The sequence below is a fragment of the Balaenoptera physalus genome, assembly GCF_965194825.1.
Source record: "Balaenoptera physalus genome assembly, chromosome: 3".
Classification (NCBI taxonomy): Eukaryota; Metazoa; Chordata; class Mammalia; order Artiodactyla; family Balaenopteridae; genus Balaenoptera; species Balaenoptera physalus.
Genome location: NC_138890.1, coordinates 14,218,232 through 14,227,492, shown reverse-complemented (window position 1 = coordinate 14,227,492; position 9,261 = coordinate 14,218,232). Strand labels below are relative to the sequence as shown.

At 44.4% G+C, this 9,261-nt stretch overlaps 1 long non-coding RNA gene and 1 pseudogene across 2 annotated transcripts in view; both read right to left on the bottom strand.

Moving 5' to 3' along the window:
* The window catches only part of LOC309658807, a 122,836-nt gene that overhangs the window by 53,598 nt on the left and 59,977 nt on the right, over positions 1-9,261 (bottom strand). The window lies entirely within an intron of this gene.
* Positions 4,531-7,955, bottom strand: LOC309658758 (heterogeneous nuclear ribonucleoproteins A2/B1 pseudogene; annotated as a pseudogene). Its single transcript has one exon. The product of its transcript is annotated as a heterogeneous nuclear ribonucleoproteins A2/B1 pseudogene (transcript).

Below are 9,261 nucleotides of genomic sequence, written 5' to 3'. Positions count from 1 at the left end.
CTAATGAAAGACTGGCGCAGAATAAGAACCAAAGTGCTGGCGAGGATGTGGAGCAACAGGAACTCTCGTCCAGCACCGGTGGGGATGCATATGTCGCAGCCACCGTGGGAGACAGCTTGCCGGTTCCTTACAAAACCGCACACACCCTCACCACGTGCTCAGCAATCATGCTCCTTCGGATTTACCCAAAGGACTTGAAAACATACATCCACATAAAACCTGCATGCAGTCTTCTCTGCTTTGCTCATGATCGTTAACAACTGGAAGCAACCAAGATGACCTTCAAAGAGGGAATGGAAAAACCGTGGAATTCCATGAAACGGACTACGATTCAGGGACACAAAGGAACCAGCTATGGATTCACTCAAAGCATGGGTGAGGGGCTTCCCTGGTGGCGCAGTGGTTGAGAATCTGCCTGCCAATGCAGGGGACACGGGTTCGAGCCCTGGTCTGGGAAGATCCCACATGCCCCGGAGCAACTGGGCCCGTGAGCCACAATTACTGAGCCTGCGCGTCTGGAGCCTGTGCTCCGCAACAAGAGAGGCCGCGATAGTGAGAGGCCTGCGCACCGTGATGAAGAGTGGCCCCCCCTTGCCACAACTAGAAGAAAGCCCTCGCACAGAAACGGAGACCCAACACAGCCATAAATAAATAAGTAAATATTTATTTATTAAAAAAAAAAAAAAAAAAAAAGCATGGGTGAGTCTTAGACTTGTTTTGCTAAGCGAAAGAATCCAGACCCATGTATGACTCCATTCACAGGACGTTCTGGAAAAGGCACAACCCCAGGAGGATAAGGAGCAGTGGCTGCCGGGGCTGAGAGGCTGGGGGCTTAAGCTGGAGCGCGGATGCGGCGGCCCCACCCTTGTGTGAAAACTCACGGGGCTGTGCATCCCAGAGACTGAGCTGTTCTGTGTGCAAACTGAAAAAATAAGAAAGTCAAAGCTCGTCACACTGTACACGTGGGATCTATGCGTTTCCTTGCATGTACGCTTTACCCCTGAAAAATGTTTCATACTGAGGTGTCCTGAAGAGTTCACTGCTGTTTTGCCTTATTCCTTAAACACACCTGTTTTGTCATGAGGGTTTGTCAGACAATATGAAACTAAGAGCATCAGCATGAAACAAGCACCCCTGTGTCCCCTTCCCCAGGCAGCAAGCCCTGTTCCACGCGCTGGCAGCCTACTCCGTGTATGACACCATGAGTATCCCGGCACCCAGGCCCTGCCCCTTCCAGGGGGTCTTCACGATGGTCAGGATGCAGGCGCGCAGGGTCACAGGGATGATGTAGGGGGCTCCCCAATCTTAGACTGAGACAGAAGGCTGGGGTGCAGACTCCACTTTCTAGGACAGAAACAGCGCCTAACTCCTGGGTTGATGAGACCCGCACTTGACGGGGCTGCCAGGCGCTCGCCGCAGCGGAAAGGTTTTGTAACAATTAGCTCGAGGCCTAACAAGCATTGCTGTTGTCATGAAACTTGAGTTTTGATCCTGAAGATGCCGTATTATTAATCGGAAACTTAGCGGGGATGAACGTTCCCAGTAACCCAGACTCCTGTGGGGCCCCAAGGGAGGGAGCCTCCACCCCATCTGCTCTTTCCAGAACATTCCCTCGAGGAACATCAGCTGAGACGACCCCACAGGCTGCCCACAGTGGGGTCTTGGGCCAGCCCTCTGGCCATGTGCCCTCCCAGTCCCGCACGGGCCACAGTCAGGGTCCCAGGCTGCCCTCATGGCAGGACCTCCACGCCGTGCTGGGCCCCATCGCCCTACATGCCTTGTCTGAGACAGAGGACCTCAGGATGGCACCCAGAGCCTCAGGCACGGGGCTGCCGTGGTGCTGGCGCCTGAGCTGCTATAGGGGTTCTCCCGGCCCAGAGGGCATCTCGGGTAGCCCCTCCAGAGCGGTGTGAGCTTGGCCAGGAGAGAGCCCATCAGGAGCTGAGGTGGTAGTGTGGGGAGGGGGCAGAGGAGGCCTCCGGGTGGGTCCTCCATGCACGTCTGGCTCTTGCAGGAGGTGGGCTACTGGCAGAGCATGAACCACATTGTGGCCGTCCTGCTGATGTTTCTGAGTGAGGAGGACGCCACCAGGTGGGCTTGGCTGTGGTCTCCTCCTGAGTCACCCTCTGGGGTACTGAGCGGTGGGGTGAGCCCCGGGCCTTCCTCCTCACCTCCATCCATCTGCTCTTCTGCTCTAGGACTCGGCCGGCCAGGGCTGGGCATCAGGGCAGCCACTACAGATGCCAGAGATTTCACATCAAAGAAAATTACTAGGGACAAAAAGGGACATTACCTGATGATAAAAATGTCAACCCACCAAGAAGACAGTGATTACAACAGAGAATCAACATACATGTAACAAAAACTGATATATCATCACATTGTGCATCCTTAGGGAAAAAAAGACACCACACTGTATAACCTAAATATATACCATTTTTATTTTTCAATCATACCTCAGTAAAGCTGGAAAAAAAGGGAAAGAGAAATGTATCAACACATAAGATGGTTTGATTGATGGTAGATGATAGCTATGTGAGAAAGCAAGTACAGCGAAACATTAACATGCATTTGATTGTAATGAGTGTTTCTTCTTTATTTTGTTTTGAATAAGTTAGCATGCATTTATTATACCCATATATTTGACTAGTAAGGTAGACCCTTGTTGCAAATTTCTGCCCCTTCGTGTTGACTGTGAGTGCCCTTTGACCACTGGAAGGCCAAAGGTGCAATAAGTTATCTCTGCTCTGCCATAGTTGTACCCACAAGACTTACTCAATAGCGCTCCATGCTGCCTCTGCTCTCAGGAGCCTCTCAGTCCTGCAGGAGAAACTCTTCTTACACCACTCCCTCCTCCTAGCCTTGGATAAGCCCTGGGGCCTGGCATTCTCTTTCTCTTTGGAGTGAAAGTGCAGCCTTACCAACTTCCCTTTAGCAAATCACTCTTTGCTAAAGAGAGTGTGACGTGGCACATCCGTCTGTGCCACGTCAGGTAGGGCCTGGGCTGCTGGGAACCAGGGTTTATCCTCAGCTGCTGGCTGTACTGAAAAGGCCTCCCTGGCAGAGGCCAGCCTGCTGTGTGTCTCCATGACACTTGCACCCATCAGAAAGGAGGCTTTTGGGCTTCCCTGGTGGCGCAGTGGCTGAGAATCTGCCTGCCAATGCAGAGGACATGGGTTCGAGCCCTGGTCTGGGAAGATCCCACGTGCAGCGGAGCAGCGAAGCCTGTGAGCCACGACTACTGAGCCTGCGCGTCTGGACAGCCATAAATAAAATAATTAATTAAATTAATTAATTAATTAATTAATTAAAAATATAAAAATAAATAAATAATTAAAAATAAATAAATAAAATTAAAATTAAAATAAATAAAAATAAATAAATGTTAAAAATAAATAAATAAATAAAAATTTAAAAAGGAGGCTTTTAACTCAGAAGTGTCAAGTTTTCCATCTTTCCAGGGGATGAAGTTCAAAATGCCAGATAAAAACCCTTTAGCTCCTGGTCATGGCATAGGTACTTGCAGTGACCCCAGCTCAGTGACTGTTTACTGCTCTGATTGGAAACATTTCAGGATTTTAATTGGTAAGCCGGTGCCCATGCATGTCCATGCATCATCAGTTTGGTGACATCTACTTCTGGACCTCTCAAAAACCCCCCTTCTCAAGGTTTATCTTTCAAACTCCCACCAGGAAAATTTCAGGCCCTCCCCTCATTAAGCACAGCTCAAGGCAGTAGAAAAGAACACAGCCATTCCCAGGGCTACAGCGTGGTGGACTCAGGCGAACTGCTGCTTTAGGACACATTGGTAACAAGACAAATGTATTTGTGATTACCAGAGGTGGAGAATTGGCGTGAGGAGAAAGAGGATGAAGGTTGTCAAAAGGTACAAACTTTCAGTTATAAGAGAAATACAAAAGATGTAATGTACATGAGGGCCATACTTAACACTGCTGTATGATAGTGAAAATTAAGAATTCTCATCATAAGAAAAAATGTCTTAAGTATGAGATGAATGTTAAAGTTTTGTGGTAATCAGTTCACAATATATGAAAGTCATATCATTAAGCTGCACATTTAAACTTATATGGAGCTGTATGTCAGTGATCTCATAAAACTAAGAAATATTTATTTAAAAGAAAAAATAAAAATGCAAAAAATGATCAATGAAAGAGGACAACCAACAGTTGTTTTTCCTTTAGAAGTCTTTATTAGATCATAAATATACAATAGCTTCTTAAGTCTACACAGACACTTCAGTTTTTTAAAGGAATACATGTAACATTATGTCTCATTACACCATGGTGCTGGATAACAGCTTTTCAAAACTTTGTGAGAAAATTCTTGAAAATGGTTTCATATGTCACCCAACACTTACAAATTTCAACATGATCAAAGAAGGTATGCTTCTACACTCTTACAAAGACCAGTAGAAAGAAACAATTAGAAAGCTAAGAAACTGTCTCAAATCTTTCCTCCATAGTAAGGTAATGTTCTTAAATAATCCAATCCGTTCACAGATGGCTCTCCGCATCTGCTCTGATGTCTTCTGCCATATCACTGCATATTTCTGCATGACTGAGGTAAGAGTTTCCACGACCTGAAGATGTTCTGCTGCCTCTGGGCTTTCCCACTTACCCACAGCAAATAGAAGCTCAGTATCGGATGGTCCCTCCATAACGCCCACTTCCTCCACTGCCTCCTGGACCATACTTTCCTCCACGGTGTAATCCTTGTTCCTGCAGCCAAAGTTTCCACTCTTCACTAAGCTCAGTTAGAAGGTTGCTGGTTATGATTTCTGAAAATCATTGTCGTTTCCACTTGCACACTTTCCTCCTCCATAGATGCCATACCCACCCCCGGATCCTGCACCCCGGTTGCCAGATCCAGGTCCTCCACCACCATATCTTCCTCCTCCTCCATAACCAGGGCCACCTCCACACCTATTAGAGCCATGACCAAGTCCACCGACCACTCCTGAATCCATCAGATCGTCCTCCAAATTTCCTTCCTCGTCTTGGTCCTGCTCCAACATTTCCACAACCACCAGGAGGGTCTCCAAAACCGACGTTGCCTCCTCTTCCACCTCTAGAACTTTGGACTCCCTGCATTTTAGGTCGACACAAGGCCTTTCTTACTTCTGCATGATGACCATTGATGCTATGGTCTTTCTGCAGCACAAGCTTATCCACCGGGTCATGGTCATCAAAAGTAACAAATCCAAAGCCTCTTTTCTTTCCAGACTCCCTATCGGTAATTATCTCAATGGCATCGATTTTTCCATATTTCTCAAAGTAATCTCTAAGATGATGCTCCTCAGTATCTTCTTCAATTCCACCAACAAACAGCTTCTTCACAGTCAAGAAAGCGCCCCGCTGTCCAGAATCCTCTCTTGGGACAGCACGTTTGGGCGCAACCGTTTTCCCATCAATGGAATGAGGTCTGGCAGCCATGGCAACATCCACCTCAGCCATGGATGAAAACGTGACAAAACCGAATCCTCTTGATCTTTTGCTGGCAGGATCCCTTATGACCACACAGCCTGTAAGTTTTCCCCATTGCTGGTAGTAGTTCCTCAGACTTTCTTCTGTGGTTTCAGAGCTCAAGCCACCAATAAAGAGTTTACGGAATTCTTCTTGTTCCTTCTTCTTCCTCCAGAAAGTAACAGTTTTGAAAGTTTCCTCCATCTCGGACTCCATTGCTTCAGCCATTTTCTTGAAGCTGAGGGAGATAAGGGAGATCTCAGGGGAAGATCATGGACCTGGAACCTGACCTGCCCCGGATCTGAGGTGAGAACGAACCTCCAATGCTCCAACAACACTTTCTAGGAGCACCTCCACGCAGGACCCGGCGACTCCCTTGAATAATTCTTGGAACACCTTTCAATTTTCCTGCAAAACACCATTTGCACAAGTGACCTTTCCTGATCCACTAATCAAAATCAATATTACATTTTCTATTTTTTTTTCCAATTTTAAATTGTATGTGTATTGCTCTCTTTCATTTTATATTGTTTTTCTCACTAAATTGATATCCAATGAAGAGAAGACTGATCTGGACCTTAATGTTTAACACTGACATATTATTCACTTATTGCTTTGTCCCTAGGAAATGCTCGGATGTATTTTTCAAAGAATTTATCCATACCCCAAAACAAACCTTTTTTTCTACATTTTTGAAATAAATTCACTCAACTACAATTATGCACTGATAGTCTCTTTTGTGATATACTGCAATCAATTCTCATTAAGATTTCAAATCCTTTTTCTCTTTGTAATCCATTTTAAGACTCTAGTCACAGAAATCTGTTTAAAATGTAAAGCTAATCAGTGCACACTTTCTTTTATATATTTTTTTAATTAATTAATTTCTGGCTGCGTTGGGTCTTCGATGCTGCAAGTGGGCTTTCTCTAGTTGAGAACCGGAGCTACTCTTCGTTGCAGTGCAATGGGCTTAGTTGCTCCGCGGCATGTGGGATCTTCCCGGACCAGGGATCAAACCCGGGTCCGCTGCGTTGGCAGGGAGATTCTTAACTACTGCACTACCAGGGAAGTCCCCACCCTTTCTTTTATATCTTTCATTGCTGTCCTCATTTTTTTTAATTAATTAATTTATTAATTTATTTATGTATTTTAGGCTGTGTTGGGTCTTCGTTTCTGTGCGAGGGCTTTCTCTAGTTGCGGCAAGCGGGGGCCACTCTTCATCTCGGTGGGCGGACCTCTCACTATCGCGGCCTCTCTTGTTGCGGAGCACAGGCTCCAGACGCGCAGGCTCAGTAGTTGTGGCTCACGGGCTTAGTTGCTCCACGGCATGTGGGATCTTCCCAGACCAGGACTCGAACCCGTGTCCCCTGCATTGGGAGGCAGATTCTCAACCACTGCGCCACCAGGGAAGCCCTGTCCTCATATTTTTAAAGGGAGAAATAATAAATCGAATTTCATTCCTGCTGTCCTGTCATAATTATTAACACTACCCCTTAAAACACTCAAGATGTTTGAGTCTGGAGGGAAAATTACTTGATCCTCTTATTTACAGAGCACCTAATATATGCCAAGTTGTGAACTAAAACCCAGGATTCAGAATTGCACTTAACAAAGTCACTGCCCCAGTTTATTTTAATGCTGATGAGATAAAAGGGTTAAATGACTGAAGAGTGTCTACTCTAGTGTTGGTATGAATAAGTGCTGTTAGGTATGAATAAGTGCTCTGATAACAGTAAGGCTAACACAGAAATAGAAGGAGACTTGGAGGAAGAGCAGTAAGAAGGAGAGAGGGAGGGAGAATTAACTACAATTTCTGATGATGATGAGCTTGGGGAAGCCTGACTGATGACATTAGAGCAGAGAACTTAATTTTAAAAAAGAAAAGAAAAAGGGTTGCCTGGCTGTCCAATGGTTAGGACTCAGCGCTTTCACTGCCCTGGCCCAGGTTCAATCCCTGGTCCGGGAACTGAGATCCCACAAGCCACATGGCATGGCATGGGCAAAAAATAAAGAAAAAACAAAAAACAAAAAACCAAGCATATTCTGGGTAAAGAATTTTCCAGAGAGGAGAGCAATTTCAACAGCACAGGGCTAAAAACACTACTTGCCTTCCCAGTGATGTTGGTTTAAAAACAAAAATCCAGGGCTTCCCTGGTGGCGCAGTGGTTAAGAATCCGCCTGCCAATGCAGGGGACACGGGTTCGAGCCTTGGTCCAGGAAGTTCCCACACGCCACGGAGCAATGAAGCCTGTGTGCCACAACTACTGAGCCTGCGCTCTAGAGCCCAAAAGCCACAACTACTGAGTCCTCGTGCCCCAACTACTGAACCCCGCGCGCCTAGAGCCCGTGCTCCGCAACAAGAGAAGCCACCGCAATGAGAAGCCCACGCACCGCAACCAAGAGTAGCCCCCGCTCACCGCAACTGGAGAAAGCACGCACGCAGCAAGGAAGACCCAACGCAGCCAAAAATAAAAAAAAAATTTTTTTTTTTAAATCTGGGTTATTATCCCAAGAAAGCTTCATGTATGAAGATATACAAAACCTTGAATATTTCTTAATACCAACACCAAAGAAATAACTTCAGTAAGATAACTTCTTGTTTTAAGAGTAAAGTCTGCTAACTTAAAGAGATTTTACTGAAGAAATAAGGATACAAATGGACACTCTTGCCATCAATAAAGATGCCACACTCACCAGAGTCTGATTTGTGAAAAAGGCTGATGCAGGTTCCCCCAGTTCAAGAGCTGTCCTGGGACCCACTCCTGAGATGCAGACAGCCTGTAGCTTGCTGGAAAAAGGAGTGACTTCTGCCTCTGATTCTTCTTTTATAGACTAAGAGAGTGAATAATCCAATCACTGGATAATCCAGAGGAGGCACCCTGTCTCAGATTAATGGGATTGGAGAGATTCTTAAATCCTTTCACACAAAGATAAAAATATGGGGCTACTCACATTTGCATACTGTCCTAGATGAAAAAAATGTAATACATATGTGTATGTGGGTGTTACTTAGAGTTTATGTCAACATTTTAGTCAATATTTTAGTATTTCCTTTTTTTCTCACTCTGGAATACATTCTACAAAAATAGGAATGGAAGTTTCTATATATAAAATTTTCCAGGTAACATGTTTTAATACAAAAAAGTAGAGACTGTTGAAATGTTTATCAATAAAAAAGTCAAAAATACTTATTGACAAGTCTATACTGTCTATATCATACAGCCATTACAACAAAATTAGTGTTTTGTGCATTTACATTTTATCTAATTACTGGGAATTTGAGATGATTACAACCCTCTTACTTTTTCCTCATTCTTTGACCTAAATATTCTCTTTACTCTTTTTACTTCACTTTTATTATTCCATTGTTCCCTCTGTCAACTTGTTAATCCAAATCATGTACAGATCTGGGTGTAGTTACATTGGTGACTAAATTATGAATCCTTCACTTATTATTCTAATACAGATAATTACTTTTACCACCTTTCCCAATGACTAAAACCTTAGAACACTTTCAGTTCCATTACACCTTCCTGACTTTTCTAACACTGCTGTCATGCATTTTAATTCTACATATATTTTAATCTCCATGAGATGTATCTAGTTCCTTATAAAACAAAATTTATTTATATTTATTTTGAAATTATCCCTTCCTTTCCTCTTCATTCCTTCCCTCATTCCTGGTTTTCAATCTGGGATTTTTTTCCTTTTGACTTAACAACTCACTAGTATTTTGTTTAATTCAAGACTGCTAACAATGAAATGTTTCACTTTAAGA